This window comes from Chiloscyllium plagiosum, chromosome 16 (genome assembly GCF_004010195.1).
Source record: "Chiloscyllium plagiosum isolate BGI_BamShark_2017 chromosome 16, ASM401019v2, whole genome shotgun sequence".
In the NCBI taxonomy this organism is placed as follows: Eukaryota; Metazoa; Chordata; class Chondrichthyes; order Orectolobiformes; family Hemiscylliidae; genus Chiloscyllium; species Chiloscyllium plagiosum.
In genome coordinates, this window is record NC_057725.1 from 41,649,614 (window position 1) to 41,668,537 (window position 18,924).

The 18,924-nt window shown below is 42.1% G+C and overlaps 1 protein-coding gene and 1 long non-coding RNA gene across 2 annotated transcripts in view; one reads left to right on the top strand and one right to left on the bottom strand.

Annotated features, from left to right (window-relative positions):
- The window catches only part of LOC122557827 (hepatitis A virus cellular receptor 1-like), a 69,442-nt gene extending 53,534 nt beyond the window's left edge, over window positions 1-15,908 (bottom strand). Inside the window, exon 1 of the mRNA XM_043705918.1 lies at window positions 15,835-15,908. The gene's annotated coding sequence lies outside the window, so the exon portion shown is untranslated. The remainder of the gene's footprint in view (window positions 1-15,834) is intronic.
- Window positions 15,909-15,915: 7 nt separating this feature from the next.
- The window catches only part of LOC122557828, a 47,562-nt gene continuing 44,553 nt past the window's right edge, over window positions 15,916-18,924 (top strand). The window contains exon 1 of the long non-coding RNA XR_006313948.1: window positions 15,916-16,107. This is a non-coding gene — a long non-coding RNA (uncharacterized LOC122557828). The remainder of the gene's footprint in view (window positions 16,108-18,924) is intronic.

Sequence of the window (18,924 nt, forward strand, 5' to 3'; positions counted from 1 at the left end):
AATCTGGATAATTGAAGTAATCTGAAACTCTACTGTCCTCGTCTTCACTTTCAGCACCTTTGTCACAGTATCAAAACAGTTCTCATAATCACAAATGACATCCTACCTAACTAATATCTTCTGTTGTTGGACCAAAGGGTCTGTTTCTGTACTGTACTTCTCTATGACTCTATGATTATCTAATTCTTGCTAAACTATGCTGGATCTCAGTCAAGAATTTAAAAATTCTCACCCTTTTTCCAAATTCCTCCATGGCCTCACCCACTCATATCTCTGTGACCTTCTCCAGCTCCATAATCTTCCAAGATATCTACATTCTCTATTTCTGATCTCTTGTACATCCATTATTGTAATAGCTACACTATCGTTGCCTGCGCCCTCAGGTGCCTTGGCATCAAGCTCTTCCGAAAACTCTCTATACATTTTCTTCCTTTTAAGACACTCCTTAGTACTTATCTCTTTGACCAAGGTTTGGATCATTTGGCTGAATATGTGACTCTGAGCCATACCCTGTTCTACAATGATCCTTAAGATGGATTATTATTTTAAAAGGTATAAATGCAAGTTTTTGTTCTAATTAAGAAAAGGCTGGAAAGAATAAACTGGAGCAAGTTGTTACATTTTGTAATGTATTTTAAAGTTGCCCCCCCATATTTGGAAAGAAATTCTGATTAAATCCCATATTTAACAAATTATTTTGATAACATTAAGTTCTACCGCAGGACTGTTTAGTGATGAAAGAAAGTTGCGAAGTATCTTTCTATCCTATTCCTTTTAACTTTTAATACATAATTTAAAACTTAAAAATGGACAATAATGACAAATGCAGAAGGCTTATTTTAAAGCATTACTGTAACGGTTCTTTCTCAAAAACATCAATAGAAACTACACTTTTAGAAACGGCAACATTAAAGCAAATGCAACACCATGGAATGTATTGCAATGTAAGAAAGCATTTAAGTGTGTGGTTTACTCCCTTGCAACTACAGCAGGCTGACAGGGATGGGTATTTTAAACAGGTTATGTTCTGGATAGTAGGCATGAAACTGAGGGAATACATAGAAGCATAGAACATTACAGCACAGTACAGGCCCTTCGGCCCTCGATGTTGCGCAGACCTGTCATACCAATCTGAAGCCCATCTAACCTACACTATTCCATGTACGTCCATATGCTTGTCCAATGACGACTTAAAGTCGGCGAATCTATTACCATTGCAGTCAAAGCATTAAATACCATTACTACTCTCTGAGTAAAGAAACTACCTCTGACATCTGTCCTATATTTATCACCCCTCAATTTAAAGCTATACCCCCTCGTGCTCGCCATCACCATTCTTGGAAAAAGGCTCTTCCTGTTCACCCTATCTAACCCTCTCATTATCGTATATGTCTCTATTAAGTCAGCTCTCAACCTTCTTCTCTCTCACGAAGTCCCTCAGCCTTTCCTCGTAAGACCTTCCCTCCATACCAGGCAACATCCTAGTAACTCTCCTCTGCACCCTTTCAAAAACTTCCACATCCTTCTTATAATGTGGTGACCAGAACTGTACACAATACTCCAAGTGAGGCTGCACCAGGGTTTTGTACAGCTGCAGCGTAACATGGTTCCGGAATTAATCCCTCTATTAATAAAAGCTAAAATACTGTATGCCTTCTTAACAACCCTGTCAACCTGGGTGGCAACTTTCAAGGATCTGTGTACATGGACACCGAGATCTCTCTGCTCATCTACACTACCAAGGATCTTACCATTAGCCCAGTACTTTGCATTCCAGATACTCCGACCAAAGTGAATCACCCCACACTTGTCCGCATTAAACTCCATTTGCAACCTCTCAGCCCAACTCTGCAGCTTATCTATGTCTCTCTGTAACCTACAACATCCTTCGTCACTATCCACAATTCCACCGACCTTAGTGTCGTCTGCAAATTTACTAACCCACCCTTCTACGCCCTCATCCAAGTCGTTTATAAAAATGACAAACAGCAATGGACACAATACCGACCCTTGCGGTACACCACTAGTAACTGGACTCCAGGATGAACATTTCCCATCAACCACCACACTCTGTCTACTTTCAGCAAGCCAATTATTGATCCATACTGCTATATCTCCCACAATCCCATTCCTCCGCATTTTGTACAATAGCCTACTTTAGCATGAGAGTGGACATAATTAGATTGTGCTCAGAGCTAGCTCAGGAACACTGGGCTAGATGGTCTCCATCTATGTGATGTATGCATAGAATCCAACCGCATACATCAATTTTCTAAATTCTGCAGAAGACATACAGTCATTCCTAAAATTATATAGATTGCATTCTGTAATGACCGTTATCAAATTTCAAAATAACTACAAATTAAAGTTGATGATGCTCCACAAAAGTAGCTATACATCTGATCTTATATTGGATGATTTCGTCACCTCTTCAGAATCAAAAACAATTCCAATTAATTAAGACATAGTTTGACAATACAGAAAAAGAAATGACAGAAATATATTTGACAAAATTATGTGTCCCAATTGTAAATGTGAGATATCAATTCATCTTTAGACTGTTCTAGATTTTACGATGCATTCCATTATACTCACAACAGCTTGTGGGGACAACATAAAGAACAAAGAAGGCTGGCATCAATTGCACTATCAAATGAAAACAGTTAAAGAAAGACTGACAGGAGAATGTAATTTTGTTAGATGCAAGCAATAACTTAAATATCTTGGAAACATTACAGATATTTATTTAAAACAGGATTATTTAGTGCAGTGATATGGGACTGACTTAAAAAAAATTGCTTCCAATAGGTCATATGATGAAAGTTAAACCTTAAACTAGATTAATTCAGCTTCATCAGTGAAGTGTTGAGTATAAAATAATTATCTCTTTAAACCTTGACCTCTTCGTTCAAAAGAAGAGATCATTTAAAGAGAGGTTAAAGAATATAATATTGTGAAATATCTAATATAAAAGTTAAACATTGCACATGGAATCATCAGCAAAGTTTAAAGGTTTGCACTTATTATCGAGCAATATTCCTTTTAAGTCTTCACAGGTCAAATGAACAAAGTAAAAACAGATTAGGTGTATTTTGTGATTGTTGGGAAATAGAAATGTGTTGAGTTGTGCTTTTCAACCAAAATAAAAGGTGTTTTTGGGCACATTCTTATGCCTTTGTTTTTGAAAATGTTATTCAGGGGTTGTGGGCATCATTGGCAAGACCAGTAATTACCATTTTTAATTTCCCCAAAAGGATAGATAGTCCTGCAAAATGTTTGACTAAGGTACACCATTGTGTTGTTAAGATGGGGGTTCCAAACCTTTTGAGCACTGATGTGAAAGAAGGTTGATTTATTTCCAACTCAGGATTCTGGATCTTACAGGTTGAAGTGGTCTAAACGCTCACAGCCTTTTATCTTTGATGGTAGTGGCCGTCACAAGTTTCACAACTGTTGCCGAAGAAGCTTTAACGAGCTACTGGAGTGGATCTTGTTGATGGCACATATGATAATCATAATGCACCAGTGCTGAAGTCATGAATGCTTAAAGTGGTGGATGGGGTGCCAGTTAAATGGCCCCTTTGTCTTGGATGTTGATGAGCTTCTTGAACATTATTGGAACTGCACTCATTCAAGATCTATTCTATCACAGTCCTGGCTTGTGCCATGTATGAAGTTATAACTTAAAAGATAGGACTCCTCCTACATGCTAAATCCAATGTCTTTATGAGATATTGTGTGTCAATATAAGATGTTGAAGGGGTGGTCATTTCCTCTGGTCCCCCAAAAGACAGGCATACATCCTTCATTCCAACCAAGTCCAAGTTGAGAATTGCAAAGAGGGAATAACCATGATGTCTGGGAAAAGTGCTTTCTTTTGTAATATTTATCACACATCAGTGATCCTGTTAAAGCACAGGATTTGGACAGTAGCACAACAGACCTTTGGGTTTGCAGGAATTGTCTTGATAGGTGATTATTTGAAGAGCAAATAACTGCAGGCCACAGACAGGATTCCGTTAAGTCAGTGAAAGTAAATTAATGCCTTACACACAAAAAACTCAAATGATCATGGAAGGGAAAGAATTCTGATGGCTGAAAATGTGCTGTTAAGATGCTTGGCTGAGGGTGAAAGATGTGAGGATGATGCTACTGTAACAAGTTTGTTTTCCCGTTAGAGTCATAAACACAGAAGTTGCATTCTGTCTGGTTTGGATGAGTGTTAGAGCCAGTTTGAATGTAGCTAGCAGATACTGTCTCAGAAAAAAGGCTTACAAGTTAAGAAACCACTTGTACAATGAGAGGGGAGTGGCCAGTTCTCCTAGCTCAGCTTTACTCTGGTTTGGTTGGTTTTAGCAGCCAGTTTTTTGCAGCTGCTGGTCAAAGAAACAGCTAAATGGAAGAAGGTGTTCCATGCTGAATCTCTCTCTCTCTCGCTCTCTCTCCTGTAAGACCCTGTATTTGATTTTACCTTTTTGCCAAGGGGTATTTATGGGGATTGTTGCAGGAATTTGGAACTGCATCATTAAGTTGGGATGATGTATTAGGTTTTTGGATAGGTTAGGTTATTCTGTATTCTGTTCTCTCTTGTTTGTGTTTCATTCGGTACTCTGTAAATAAATTCTGTTTTCTTTGAAACAGAGGGGTTTTGACCAGCTGCATCCCTTCTGGAATATCCACTTTACACCTTCTCAACTAGAAAAGTTAGGATCTGGGCTACCTTCCTGAAGTGTTTTGAGGGGGTATGGCCTGGTGCATAACAGAATGGCTTGGTGGCTCAATGGTTAGCACTGCTGCCTCACAGCGCCTGGGACCCGGGTTCGATTCCAGCCTCAGGTGACTGTCTGTGTGGAGTTTGCACATTCTCCCCGTGTCTGTGTGGGTTTCCTCCTGGTGCTCCAGTGTCCTCCCACAATCACATAGATGTGCAAGTTAGGTGAATTGGCCATGCTAAATTGTCCCCAGTGTTCAGGGATGCATAGGCTAGGTACATTCGTCATTGTATAGATAGTTTAGTAGGGTAGGGGAATGGGTCTGGGTGGGTTACTCTTCAAAGGGTTGGTGTGAATTTGTTGGGCCGAAGGGCCTGTTCCCACACTGTAGGGCCTGTTTCCACACTGTAGGGATTCTAGTCTAGAGGTAAATTACTCACCCAGAAAACACAGCTCTAACCTCCTCCTATAGACCTTGTATGTATCAGATTACATTTCTGATCAAGCTGCTCTCAGGACTTTGATGATGGGAAATTCATCAATATAATGCATTTATATTGGTTAGTACTCTTTTGTGTGGCACAGTTGTTATGTGCTACATTTTAACCTGGGCTTGAACCTGTCCAGGTCTTGCCATAAGCAGATATGGATTGCACCGTTATGAGGAGTTGTAATGAAATTGAGCACTGTGCAATCATCACAAAAATCCCCACCTTATGATGGAGGATATAACATTGTTAAAGCAGATTAAGACGATTGGTTCGAGGAAACTGCCCTAAAGCAGGGCACTATTAAATGTGTCCAACAATGACAATCATGTTTCTTTGTGCTACATATTAATCCCAACTAGGGTGGAATTTGTCCTGCTGTCTACTGATCTCAATATTGCTAGGGCTGATTAATGTTATACTTGGTCAAATACTAGTGTGATGTTAGGTGAAGTCATTCTCACCTAAGCTGTGGAATTCAGCTTCTTGTCAATGTTGGGACCAAGGCTTCCCACAAGAATTAAAACTGAGTGTTAGCAATTTATTAGTTAAGTCCAAGAAGAAAAGGTCACTGATAGGGATAGTCTATAGACCACCAAATAATATCACATGGTGGGGGCAGGGGGAATAAACAAAGAAATAACTAATGCCTGTAAAAATGTATAACAATTATCATAGGGATTTTAATCCACATGTCGATTGGTCAAACCAGCTCGGTCAGGGTAGAATTGAGAAGGAGTTCATTGTGTGGATCCGTGATTGTTTTCTTGAACATATGTAATAGATCCCATGAGGGAGCAAGCTACCCTATATCTGGTCCAGTGTAATGAGACAGGAATAATTAATGACCTCATAGTTAGGGATCCTCTTGGAAGGAGCAATCACAGTATAGTTGAATTTAGAATAAAATACAGAGCGAAAGTGTGAAGATAAAATCCAATACCTGTTTAATGCCTCAGCCATTTCATCATATCCCATGACACAGGGTCCTGTGCTTAAACAAGAGAGACTACAATAGGATGAGGGAGGAGTTGGCTAAAGTATACGGAAACTAAGACATTATAGTGGGACAGTGGACGAACAATGGAGGACTTTCAAAACAATTTTTGAAAGTGCTCAGCAAATGTATATTCCAGTGAAATGGAAGGACTGTAAGAAAAGGGGTAAACTGCTATGGGTCTCCAAGGAAATAAGGGAGGCTATCAAATTGAAAGAGAAGGCATACAAAGTGGCCAAGATCAGCAGGAGGCTAGAAGAATGGGAAAGCTTTAAAGGTCAACAGAAAGCCACAAAAAGAGCTAAAAAGAAAAGTAAGATAGAACATGAGAAAAAAAGACATAGCAAAAGTTTCTATGAATAAATAAAACGAAAAAGAGTGGTAAAAGTAAACACTAGTCCTCTAGAGGGACGAGAAGGGGCATTTAGTCATGGGATATGATGAAATGGCTGAGGCATTAAACAGGTATTTTATATCAGTCTTCACAGTGGAGGACACGAATGACATGCCAGTAACTGACAAGGAGACAAAGGTAGGTGGGGACCTGGAAACAATCACAGAAGATGTAGTGTTGGGCAAGCTAATGGAGCTAAGAGTAGACAAGTCTCCTGGCCCTGATGGAATGCATCCTAGGGTGCTAAAAGAGATGGTGGGAGAAATAACAAGTGCACTCGTGGTAATTTTCCAAACTTTGCTGGACTCTGGGGCAGTTCCAGCAGATTGGAAAACAGCAAATGTGACAGCATTGTTTAAAAAGTGTGGTAGATAGAAGTTGGAGAATTATAGACCTGTTACATTGTTTAAAAAGTGTGGTAGATAGAAGTTAGAGAATTATAGACCTGTTAGCTTAACCTCTGTCATGGGGAAGATGCTGGAGTCTGTTTTCAAGGAAGGAACAGCAAAGCGACTGGATAGAAATTGTCCCATTGCATTGATGCAGTATAGGTTCATGAAGGACAGGTCGTGCTTAACTAATCTTTTGGAATTCTATGAAGACATTACGAACATGATGGACAACGGGGACCCAGTACATGTGGTATACCATTATGTTGAGACAAAGCCATCTTCAGATTTGGGATGGGACATCTGATTGAAATCCTGATGAAGGGCTTTTGCCCGAAATGTCGATTTTCCTGCTCCTCGGATGTTTCTTGACCTGCTGTGCTTTTCCAGCACCACTCTAATCTAGACTCTGGTTTCCAGCATCTGCAGTCCTTGTTTTCACCCATCTTATTGAAATAACTAGTTTTGTGTTCACAATGAAATGTAAACTCCAGTGGTAACATAAGTTCTTCTACAGCAAAATTCAACCAAATTTTAAAAAAAGGTAATATATTGTTGAACTATTATTATTTGTTAATTGTTTAGCTTCGTTGTTGTATCTATTCTAACAAGTCTGAAACACAACTAACCATAACAGATGACTCAACCAGAAGGCATGAGTATCTAAAAACTATCAAGATTTTTCTGAGCAGCACCGACCAGACTGCCAACAATTCTGTAGAAGGACATATCACAAGCATAAATCACTTCAAAAATGGTTATTTTTAGCCTACAATTCTGACTAACACTGATCACATTAATATGCAAATATGTTTATTCATTCCCTACGAAAATTATCTAACAAATTCTGTAATGGAGTAAATTTGGTCAATGCCAATCTCTAAACTGATTCCAAACACTAATTAGTATGCATTTATAGAGTCATAGAGATGTACAGCATGGAAACAGACCCTTCAGTCCAGCCCGTCCATGCCGACCAGATATCCCAACCCAATCTAGTCCCACCTGCCAGCACCCGGCCCATATCCCTCCAAACTGTTCCTATTCATATACCCATCCAAATGCCTCTTAAATGTTGCAATTGTACCAGCCTCCACCACTTCCTCTGGCAGCTCATTCCATACACGTACCACCCTCTGCGTGAAATAGTTGCCCTTTAGGTCTCTCTTATATCTTTCCCCTCTCACCCTAAACCTATGCCCTCTAGTTCTGGACTCCCCGATTTGAGAGTCAATTACTGTCATTAACATGGCTGCCTGAACATGACCACAGAAATTTATGCAGCAGCAACATTAATTCACAAAAAGAAACTGGAATCCAACATGACAGGTTTAACCAGATTTACAATTATTTTTACAATATAGTCAGTGAAGTTGCTACACCTTTAAAAGCAGAATATGTCTGTTAACATCAACAACTCATGACTGCATGCCATGGGCAGCACAGCAGCTCAGTAGTTAGCACAGCTGCTTCACAATACCAGGGACCCAGTTCGATTCCAGCCTCAGGTAACTGTCTGTGTGCAGGTTGCACTTCCTCCCTATGTCTGTGTGCTGTCTCCAGATGCTCCTGTTTGCTTCCATAGTTCAAAGATGTGCAGGCTAGGTGGATTAGCCATGGGAAATGCAGGATTATGGAATATAGTAGGGAACTGGGACTAAGTCTGGGTGGGATGCTCTTTGGAGTGTTAGTGCAGACTTGATGGGCCAAATGGCTTCCCTCTGTAGAGGTCCTGTGATAATTAGATTCTGAAGGCTGTCATACAAAATGTACGACACATTATGGTACTGAGCCATATAGATCATGAACTACCCAAGTACAAACTCAAGTCGGTAGCCCGTTTGTTGTAGGTGTGTTTCAGTTGGCTTCGGCTATCAGTTAAGGAGAGAAAAAAAGAAACCCAAAGGTATTACCATTATTCAGTGAGTGATGCTGGAAAGTAATATAATATGGAAATCAGAATAAAATGCAGCTATAATACTCTCAACATTGAGTTCACATATGAATATCCTTTAGATTTGTACAAGAGCATAATCATCACGATGAAGTGATGTTCCAAGATAAATCAATAACTGTTAGAATGAGGAGACAATACTGAACAAACGACATTCTCCAGCATCTGCAGTCCTCACTTTCTCTTGCTATCTAGGGAGAGTTGTGTATTTCACAAGGAGGCTCAAAATCAATATACTGTATAATTATGAACATTTGATCAGTGTTCATAACATTACTTACATATATTTTATAAGAAGGGAAATTAGACTGTCAACCATTACAGTTAACTATAGAGATGAGGTGCTGATTTAAATAGAATCACTGAATATATCTCAAAACAGGTAATGTACTTTTTAATCTCACACACAAAACATTATTTGTCATGAAACATTTTTTTTCCCAATGGGAAGTTCCAACTTTTGTCCCAGATGACCCTCCTGCTCAGCAGTTCTGTAATCTTAGTCAGTAGAGTAGATTAACCATAAATATTAAGTTGTGAATTGGGTGAAACTCTCCACTATTTGATGTCATACCTAGCACAAAAGAAAATGGCTATGGTTACAGAGATCCAATCTTTTAGCAACAGGATGTCACTTCAGAAGTTTCTAGGTCAACCATTTTCATTTGTTTCATTAATGACCTTCCTCCCCACCATGGTGTCAAAGTCAGGACATCAGCTTACTTCAAAGTTTTCAATCGTATTTACAGTTGCTCAGAAAATGAAGTTGTAGTGATTGTAATGAGGTCAGCCAGTAGACCTCATAGAATACAAGTTTCCTGATTGGAGCTGTTAATCTGGTCCAATCAGCGAGCCCTGGCTGACAGATAAAAACAGGAGATTTCTCCCTCCAACTCTATTTTGATTTAGTCCCTACCCTCCCCTTCACTGTTTTGATCACACAGCACTGCCCTTTGATGTGAAGGGCAGTGCTTGTCACTGGCCACTCGGGTGTTTTCCTATCTTCCTGGTGGTGGAATTTGAATAAAGATTGGTGCACTTTGTGTCTTCCACTGTGTCTCACACCTGCACACACACACCATGGGTGCTGGGGCAAAAATAAGCACTACCGCAATTAGGTGGTAGTGTGGGGGGAAAAAAAAGGAAAAAAGGATAAACTGGAGAACTACCGCACTTAGGCGGTAGTGTGGGGGTTAAAAAAGAAAAAAAAAAAGGAGATTTCTCCCTCCAACTCTATTTTGATTTAGTCCCTACCCTCCCCTTCACTGTTTTGATCACACAGCACTGCCCTTTGATGTGAAGGGCAGTGCTTGTCACTGGCCACTCGGGTGTTTTCCTATCTTCCTGGTGGTGGAATTTGAATAAAGATTCGTGCACCTTGTGTCTTTCACTGTGTCTCACACCTGCACACACACACACCATGGGTGCTGGGGACAAAATAAGCTCTACCGCACTTAGGTGGTAGTGTGGGGGTTAAAAAGAAAAAAAAAAGAAAAAAAAATAAAAAAAAGGAGGAAAAAAAAGAAAAGAAAAAGGGAAAAAAAAAATAAAAAATAAAAAAAATAAACAGGAGTCTACTGCCCTTTGATGTGAAGGGCAGTGTTTGTCACTGGCCACCCGGGTGTCTTCCTATCTTCCTGGTGGTGGAAATTGAATAAAGATCCGTGCACTTTGTCTTCCACTGTGTCTCACACCTGCACACACACACCATGGGTGCTGGGGATAAAATAAGCACTACCGCACTTACGTGGTAGTGTGGGGGTTAAAATAAAAAAAAATAATTAAAAAAAAACAGGAGATTTCTCCCTCCAACTCTATTTTGATTTAGTCCCTACCCTCCCCTTCACTGTTTTGATCACACAGCACTGCCCTTTGATGTGAAGGGCAGTGCTTGTCACTGGCCACTCGGGTGTTTTCCTATCTTCCTGGTGGTGGAATTTGAATAAAGATTCATGCACCTTGTGTCTCTCACTGTGTCTCACACCTGCACACACACACAATGGGTGCTGGGAAAAAAAATAAGTGCTGCCGCAGTTCAGCGGTAGTGTGGGGGTTAACTTAAAAAAACGAAAAAAAAAGAAAACAGAAAAGAAAGAAAAAAACAGAAGATTTTCAGGGAGAGGTGGGCGCCGCAGGGAGTGGAGTGCATTATTTCCCCCTCCAACTCTATTTTGATTTAATCCCTGCCATCCCCTTCACTGTTTGATCATACAGCATTGCCCTTTGATGTGAAGGGCACAGCTTGTCACTGGCCACTTGGGTGTTTTCCTATCTTCCTGGTGGTGGAAATTGAATAAAGATTCATGCACCTTGTGCCTCTCACTGTGGCTCACACCTGCACACACACATGGGTGCTGGGGAAAGAATAAGCACTCCTGCAGTTAGGCAGTAGTGTGGGGGTTAAAAAAAAAAACAGAAAAAAAAATAAAAAAACAGAAGGGTCAGACATCCTGTTCAATCTGAGAGCTGGCGCTGAGGGAGCTGCATCAGTGTCAAGTTCTCTCCATGTGTAAACACAGAGTGACGTGGTGGCAGGAAACCAGCCTCTGTAGTGTTTGTTCAATTACTTGGAAGCTGAACATGTTGGGGAGCTGTCCTCATGCAGGAAAAAAAAACAGGAGATTTTCAGGGAAAGGTGGGCACTTCAGGGAGTGGACTGTACCATTTCCCCATCCAACTCTATTTTAATTTAATCCCTGCCCTCTCCTTCACTGTTTGATCACACAGCATTGCCCTTTGATGTGAAGGGCAGTGCTTGTCACTGGCCACTCGGGTGTTTTCTATCTTCCTGGTGGTGGAAACTGAATTAAGGTTCGTGCACCTTGTGTCTTTCACTGTGTCTCACACCTGCACACACACAACATGGGTGCTGGGGAAAAAATAAGCACTACCGCAGTTAGGCGGTAGTGTGGGGATTAAAATAAAAAGAAAAAAATAAATAAATAAACAGGTTATTAAGGGCACTGCTTGTCACTGGCCACTCGGGTGTTTCTTTTCTTCCTGGTGGTGGAAATTTGAATAAAGATTCATGCACCTTGTGTCTTTCACTGTGTAACAGAAAAAAAAATAAACAGGGGTATTACCACAGTGTGGGGGTAAAACAAAAACAGGAGATTTTCAGGGAAAGGTGGGCACCTCAGGGAGTGGACTGTACTATTTCCCCGTCCAACTCTATTTTGATTTAATCCCTGCCCTCCCCTTCACTGTTTGATCACGCAGCATTGCCCTTTGATGTGAAGGGCACAGCTTGTCACTGGCCACTTGGGTGTTTCTTTTCTTCCTGGTGCTGCAAAGTGAATAAAGATTTGTACACCTTGTATCTTTCACTGTGTCTCAAACCTGCACACATAACATGGGTGCTGGGGAAAAATAAGCACTACCGCAGTTAGGAGGTAGTGTGGGGGTAAGGGGCAAAAAAAGGGGAAAAAAGAAAAGAAATAGGAGGGTCAGGGGTTCTGTTCACTCTGACAGCTGACTCTGAGGGAGAGAACTCTGCTCTTCTCCCTGTGTTAAAAGAGGAGACTGATTCTGTGTCCTCGCGTTAAGGAGTTTATTCTGAAGTTCTTTGTTTTTTCTTTATTGTTTATTGAGATTGTTTGCTTGTTTGTTTTCTGGCTTTTCGTTTCTTTTTTGCTTATTTGAAGCTGTGTTCAGCTGCACAGGCAGCTTATACTATCACTGGTGCTGCTACAGCTTGGGCCTGCTCCCACTACTGGAGCCTGGACCTTGCCTGCACTGCTGCTACTGCCTGGGCCTACCACACCTACCTTGAAGAAGTTCTCCTTCTCTCTCTACAAGAACCTCACCGAGTCTCTCTCTCACTGTAACCCCCAGGCTATCTCCTCTGCCCTGAAACTACTCTTGGCTACCTTCTCCCCAGCCCCACCCCCCTCCCATTTATCTCTCCACCCCGGAGGCTGCTTGCCTTCATTCCTAATGAAGAGCTTTTGCCCGAAATGTCGATTTTCCAGCTCCTCGGATGCTGCCGGACCTGCTGTGCTTTTCCAGCACCCTCTAATCTGGACTCTGATCTCCAGCATCTGCCGTCCTCACTTTTGCCTACCTACACCTGGAGCCTGGTCTGACCACTGCTGCTATAGCCCTATCCATACCCAGGCCTGCTTCTACTGCCGTTGCCTGGGGCCCTTTTTAAAAAAGGAAAAAAAAACAGGAGTTTAGCTGTTCAGGGAGAGTTCAGCCTGCAGGGAGTGGACTGTACTATTTCCCGTCTAACTCTATTTTGATTTAATCCCTGCCCTCCCCTTCACTGTCTGATCACACAGCATTGCCCTTTGATGAGAAGGGCACTTCTTGTCACTGGCCACTCAGGTGTTTCCTTTCTTCCTGGTGGTGGGAATTGAATAAAGATTTGTACACCTGTTGTCTTTCACTGTGTCTCACACCAACACACACACGGGTGCTGGGGAAAAATATAAGCACTACTGCAGTTAGGCGGTAATATGGAGGAAATAAAAAAAAGTAAAAACAAAACAGGAGTGTGCCCAGGCGTACCCATTTGCCACTGGGTAGCGGGGATCCCCAGTGGAGAGCTCTCTACGTGAGAGTCCTCCCCCTCTCTCTCAGGGATTTGGGGTGGGGGGTGCTGCACATAGCAGACCCATGCGACCGCAGATTGCAATGGTTCACGGACTCCCAGCCCAAATGCTTGTTCTGTGGTGCTGTGAAGTCCGTGGACCATTTTTATATTGGGTGTGGGCACTTGCGCTCCCTTTTTGATTTTCTCTAATACCTTCTTCTCTGTTTTTGGTTACACTTCTGTCCCACGCTCCTGATCTTTGGGCATCCAGTGCGGAGCGGGGTGGGTAGGTCAGAGGACCTTCTCATGGATCTGTTCCTGGGCCTGGCCAAACTAGCCATAAACAGGTCCAGGCAGTGGGCTGTGGAGGGGGTCATTAGGGCCGATTGCCTGTCCCTCTTCCGTGGTTATATCAGAGCCCGGGTGTGCCTGGGGAAGGAGCACGCCATGTCCACCAACACTTTTCAGGGAAAGGTGAGCACTGCAGGGAGTGGAGTTCATTATTTCTCCCTCCAACTCTATTTTGATTTAATCCCTGCCCTCCCCTTCGCTGTTTGATCACGCAGCATTGCCCTCTGAGAAAGGCACTGCTTGCCACTGGTCACTCGCGTGTTTCCTTACTCCCCGGTGGTGGAATAAAGTAAAGATTTACACACTTGATTTTTGAAAAAAGTAAAAACAAAAGAAAAGAAAAGAAACAGATGTGTCTGAGGTTCTGTTCACTCAGAGCTGGCTCTGAGGAAGCCAGACCAGTGTCAAATGCTATGCATGTGTAAATAAAGGGTGACTTGGTGATGGGATACCAGCTTCTGTGGAGTTATTTCAAAGCAGTCATCTTCTAGCAAGACCTGGAAAACATTCAGCTTTGGGCTGATTAAGTGACTGTTAGCATTTATTGCAAGGAAATGACCATCTCCAACAAGACCATTTTCTATTGACATTCAATGGTTTTATCATTGCTGAATCTCCAGCCATCAATTTGGTGCTTGCAATTGACCATAATCTTTATTGACTAACCACATAAATACTGTGGCTATTGAGCAGATGAGAGGCTGGGAATTTTGTGGTAACTCACCTCAATGCCTGCTCACCACCGACAATCAGGAGGGTGATGAAATATTCTCCAGTTGCCTGAATGAAAATAGGTTCAAAAACACTAAAAGAGACGAGAAAGTTTGAGTTATAAGGAGCTGGATAGACTGGGACTTTTTTTTCCTGGAGCATAAGAGGCTTAGGGGTGGCCTTAAAGAGGTTTATAAAATCATTTGGGGCATAGATAAGGTGAATAGCCAAGGAGTTTTCCCTCAGGGAAAAGGAGTCCAAAATTAGAGGGCATAGATTTAAGGTGAGAAGTAGCAGATTTAAAAGTAACCTGAGCAGCAACTTCCTTCACACAGAGGGTGGTGTGAATGTGGAACAAGCTGCCAAAGGAAGTCATGGAGGCAGGTACAATTACATTTAAAATACATTTGGACAGGTACATGAATAAAAAATGTTGAGGTATATGGGCCAAATACAGGCAAATGGGACAAGTTTCATTCAGAAAACCGGTCGGCACGGACAAGTTGGACTAACGGTCCTGTTTCTGTGCTGTATGATTCCATGACAGTATGCCAACTCAATCCAGGACAGAACAGCTCACTTGATTAGCACCTCAAACAGCACCTTAAGCATTTACATCATCAATGGCATAGTGACATCTATGAGATGCATTGCAGCAACATGCCAAGGCTCCTTAGAAAACGCCTTCCAAGTAACTTCTGCTATGTAGAAAAAACAGCAGACACATAGGAACACCACCACTTCAAGTTCCCCTCCAGGTCAGGCCCCATCCTTTCTCAGAAATAAATTGCCATTCCCTCACTGTCACTGGGTTAAAATCCTGGAAAACATTGAGGGTAGCCACACCGGAGTATTACAACAATTCAAGAAGGTGACTCACCACTGCTTTAGCAAAGGAGGAACGGGCAATAAATGCTGGAATGATTTAGGCTTGTGTGTTTGTCAGGGCACTGTGAATACATGCCATTCAACTTCTTCATCTCACAAAGGCCCGCTTCTATACAAGTATTCAAACAGAATCGGCTCATACATTTATTTAGAAAGAGGGAGGAAAGGGTTACCATCACACTGCAAATTGTCGAACACCCATGATCAGTAATCTGATCACACACACACGAAGTTTCTAAATCAGATCAAAGCTTCGAAATATTAAGGCAATTCATAGGCAACTAAAGCATATTGTATGTGAAGAAATTGCCCTGCACGTTTCAGGTCAGCCTAGATTCTGTCAATTAACTTCTTGAACTAGGCCAGGCAAAACTTTCAATTCTTAAACTTTTCTCTCTCTCTGTGTGACTTACCATTGCTGCTGTGAATTAGAGTATCCAACTTGAGCAAAGTCGCACTGTGGTTAGCAGCAGCGAGAATGATTTGAATCCCCCCTCCCGCGGTGTTGAAGTGAAAGCCCGATCCGCAGTTGATCTCTTTGCTTCAGATGGGGGAGCTGCTCTCAGCGTCTGGAGGAAGCTCTCTGCACTTCAGCTTCGGGGAGCTCGCAACGTCACCGCATGCCTGCACTCGGCTTGTCCGTGAAAAAAAAGCGAGGGCAGTCCGCAAGCGCCAGCGGAACTGAGGTAACCAAACTGGAACAAAGCATTGAGGAACTAGGTGGCTCCGTCTGTTTGATTTGATGTGGGTTAGACAAGTCTTCAAGCCCAACTCTTGATTTTTTTTTTCAAACCTGTGTATTAGGGATGCATGGCCGTCACGTAGCTGAGTAATAATTACAGCAGGACTGAAGCGGAGGCACACGTCTGTTTCCTTCTCAGTGACAGACAGCTCCATGGTTTCGACCTGTCTCTTAAGAAAGATTCAGGGGAGGAACTTGTGACTGCTTGTGAGGAAGAATGATCTGGAGCAGTCTTAAATAGCCATTAAAACATTAGTTATAGGTGCCTGGTAAATATCTGTGTTACATTCAGGAAAATAAACCAGCAATGAACTGTAGCTTTTAACATTAATTCATTTAAAATTGAACGTGAAGTTCACAGTGTATATTGTTAAATAACAAAAAGGCCCGTGTCTGGATGATAAATTTGAAGGATAAACAGAGAAGAACATTGAACAGTAAAGCGCAGGACAGGCCCTTCGGCCCACTATGTCTATGCCGACCATGATATTATTCTGAACTGCCTGCCTGTAGTCTGCATGTCTGGACTCCCTGCTAGTTTATGTGTCTGTTGAATTGCCTCTTAAATGTTGCTAAGGTATCTGCTTCTACCAATTCCTCTAGCTGTGGTGCCCATTTTTGAAATGTTATGCTGCCTTTTTGTAATGAATTGTGCTCTCAATTTGTAACATGAAAGATCATTGATTTGACAAGTCAAACCCTGAAGGATTTGACTGTTCCTTTGGGGACTGCAGGCCGAGAAAACAGAGGTGATCCAGTGAAATGATGTGGGAAGGAGCCAAGTTAAGTCCCCATTGTCTTCATGCCACTGTAAAATGCCAGACTGCCTTCTGTTTAACACCCCCCGCCCACCCCCCAATTGGCATTGAAGTGGCCAATTAATGCCCTCTTTCTACCTCTGGCATTTAACCAGTGGGAAGGGGCTTGAGCTTTGATATAAAGAAAACTCTTCATTTGTTAATAGAGATGTACAGCACAGAAACAGACCCCTCAGTCCAACTCGTCCATGCCAACAGATATCCAAAATTAATCTAGTCCCATTTGCCAGCATTTGGCCCATATCCCTCTAAATCCTTCCTATTCATATAAACATCCAGATGCCTTTTTCATTTGAAATTGTACCCACCTTCACTACTTCCTCTGGCAGCTCATTGCATACACGCACCACCCTCTGCATGGAAAAGTTGCCCCCTAGGTCCCTTTTAAATCTTTCTCTTCACCCTAAACCTATGCCCTCTAGTTCTGGACTCCCCACACTAGTGAAAAGACTTTTTCTATTTACCCTATCCCTGCCCCTCATGATTTCATAAACCTCTGTAAGGTCACGCCTCAGTCTCCAACGCGCTAGGGAAAATACGCACAGCCTATTCAGCCTCTCCCTACATCTCAAACTCTCGAACACCCATGTAAACCTTTCCTGAACCCTTTTAAGTTTCACAACATCCTTCCTATAATAGGGAGACCAGAATTGCATGCAGTACAGTTGGTTCTGCTATAACGCATGTTTCTTCAGTGCAAATTGGTTTTAATGCGATTGAAGAATTTAGACTGTTATTTGTAGAACTCATACTTTCCTTATCTGTATTGGCTATATTGTGATGTTGGCCCCATTAGTTTAAATGGCGCAACTATTGTGTGATTTTCTTATAATGTGAGATCGCACGAGAACAGAACTATTGAGTTACATCAGACCAGACAATTCTAAAAGCGGCTTAACTAATGACATATACAGCATGATCTCCCAACTGCAATACTCAATGTATTGACCAATAAAGGCAAGCATACCAAAAGCCTTCTTTACTATCCTGTCTACCTGCAATTTCACTTTCAAGGAACTATGAACCTGCACTCTTTGTTCAGCAACACTCCCCAGGATCTTCCCATTAAGTGTATAAGTCCTGCTCTGATTTGCCTTTCCAAAATGCAGCACCTCACATTTATCTAAATTAAACTCCATCTGCCACTTCTCAGCTCATTGGCCTATCTGATGAAGATCCCGTTATACTCTAAGGTAACCTTCCTTGCTCTCTTCTATACCAGCAATTTTGGTGTCATCTGCAAACTTATTAACGATACTCCTATGTTCACATCCAAATCATTTATATAAATGACGAAAAGCAGTGGACCCAGGTCCTTTAGACCTTGTTCAGCAGCGGTACTATCACCCACACTTTGGAGACAGAAATATTGAAGTTCCCCACCCAGGGCAAAACCTCTGCCCTCAACACTCCTGGTGCTTCCTTCAAGTGCAGTTTGTTATATAGTGCTTTGAACACAACATTCAAAGCACTATTTGTATCAACGATAGTCACAGGTGAGGTGCCGGAAGATTGGAGGTTGGCAAACGTGGTGCCACTATTTAAGAGGGGTGGTAAGGACAAGCCAGGGAATTATAGACCAGTGAGCCCGACCTCAGTGGTGGGCAACATGTTAGAGGGAATCCTGAGGGACAGGATGTACATGTATTTGGAAAGCAAAGGACTGATTAGGGATAGTCAACATGGCTTTGTGCGTGGCAAATCATGTCACATAAACTTGATTGAGTTTTTTGAAGAAGGCAGAGGGCAGAGTGGTAGGTGTGATCTACATGGACTTCAGTAAGGCGTTCAACAAGGTTCCCCATGGGAGACTGATTAGCAAGGTTAGATCTCATGGAATACAGGGAGAACTAGCCATTTGGATACAGAACTGGCTCAAAGGTAGAAGACAGAGGATGGTGGTGGAGGGTTGTTTTTCAGACTGGAGGCCTGTGACCAGTGGA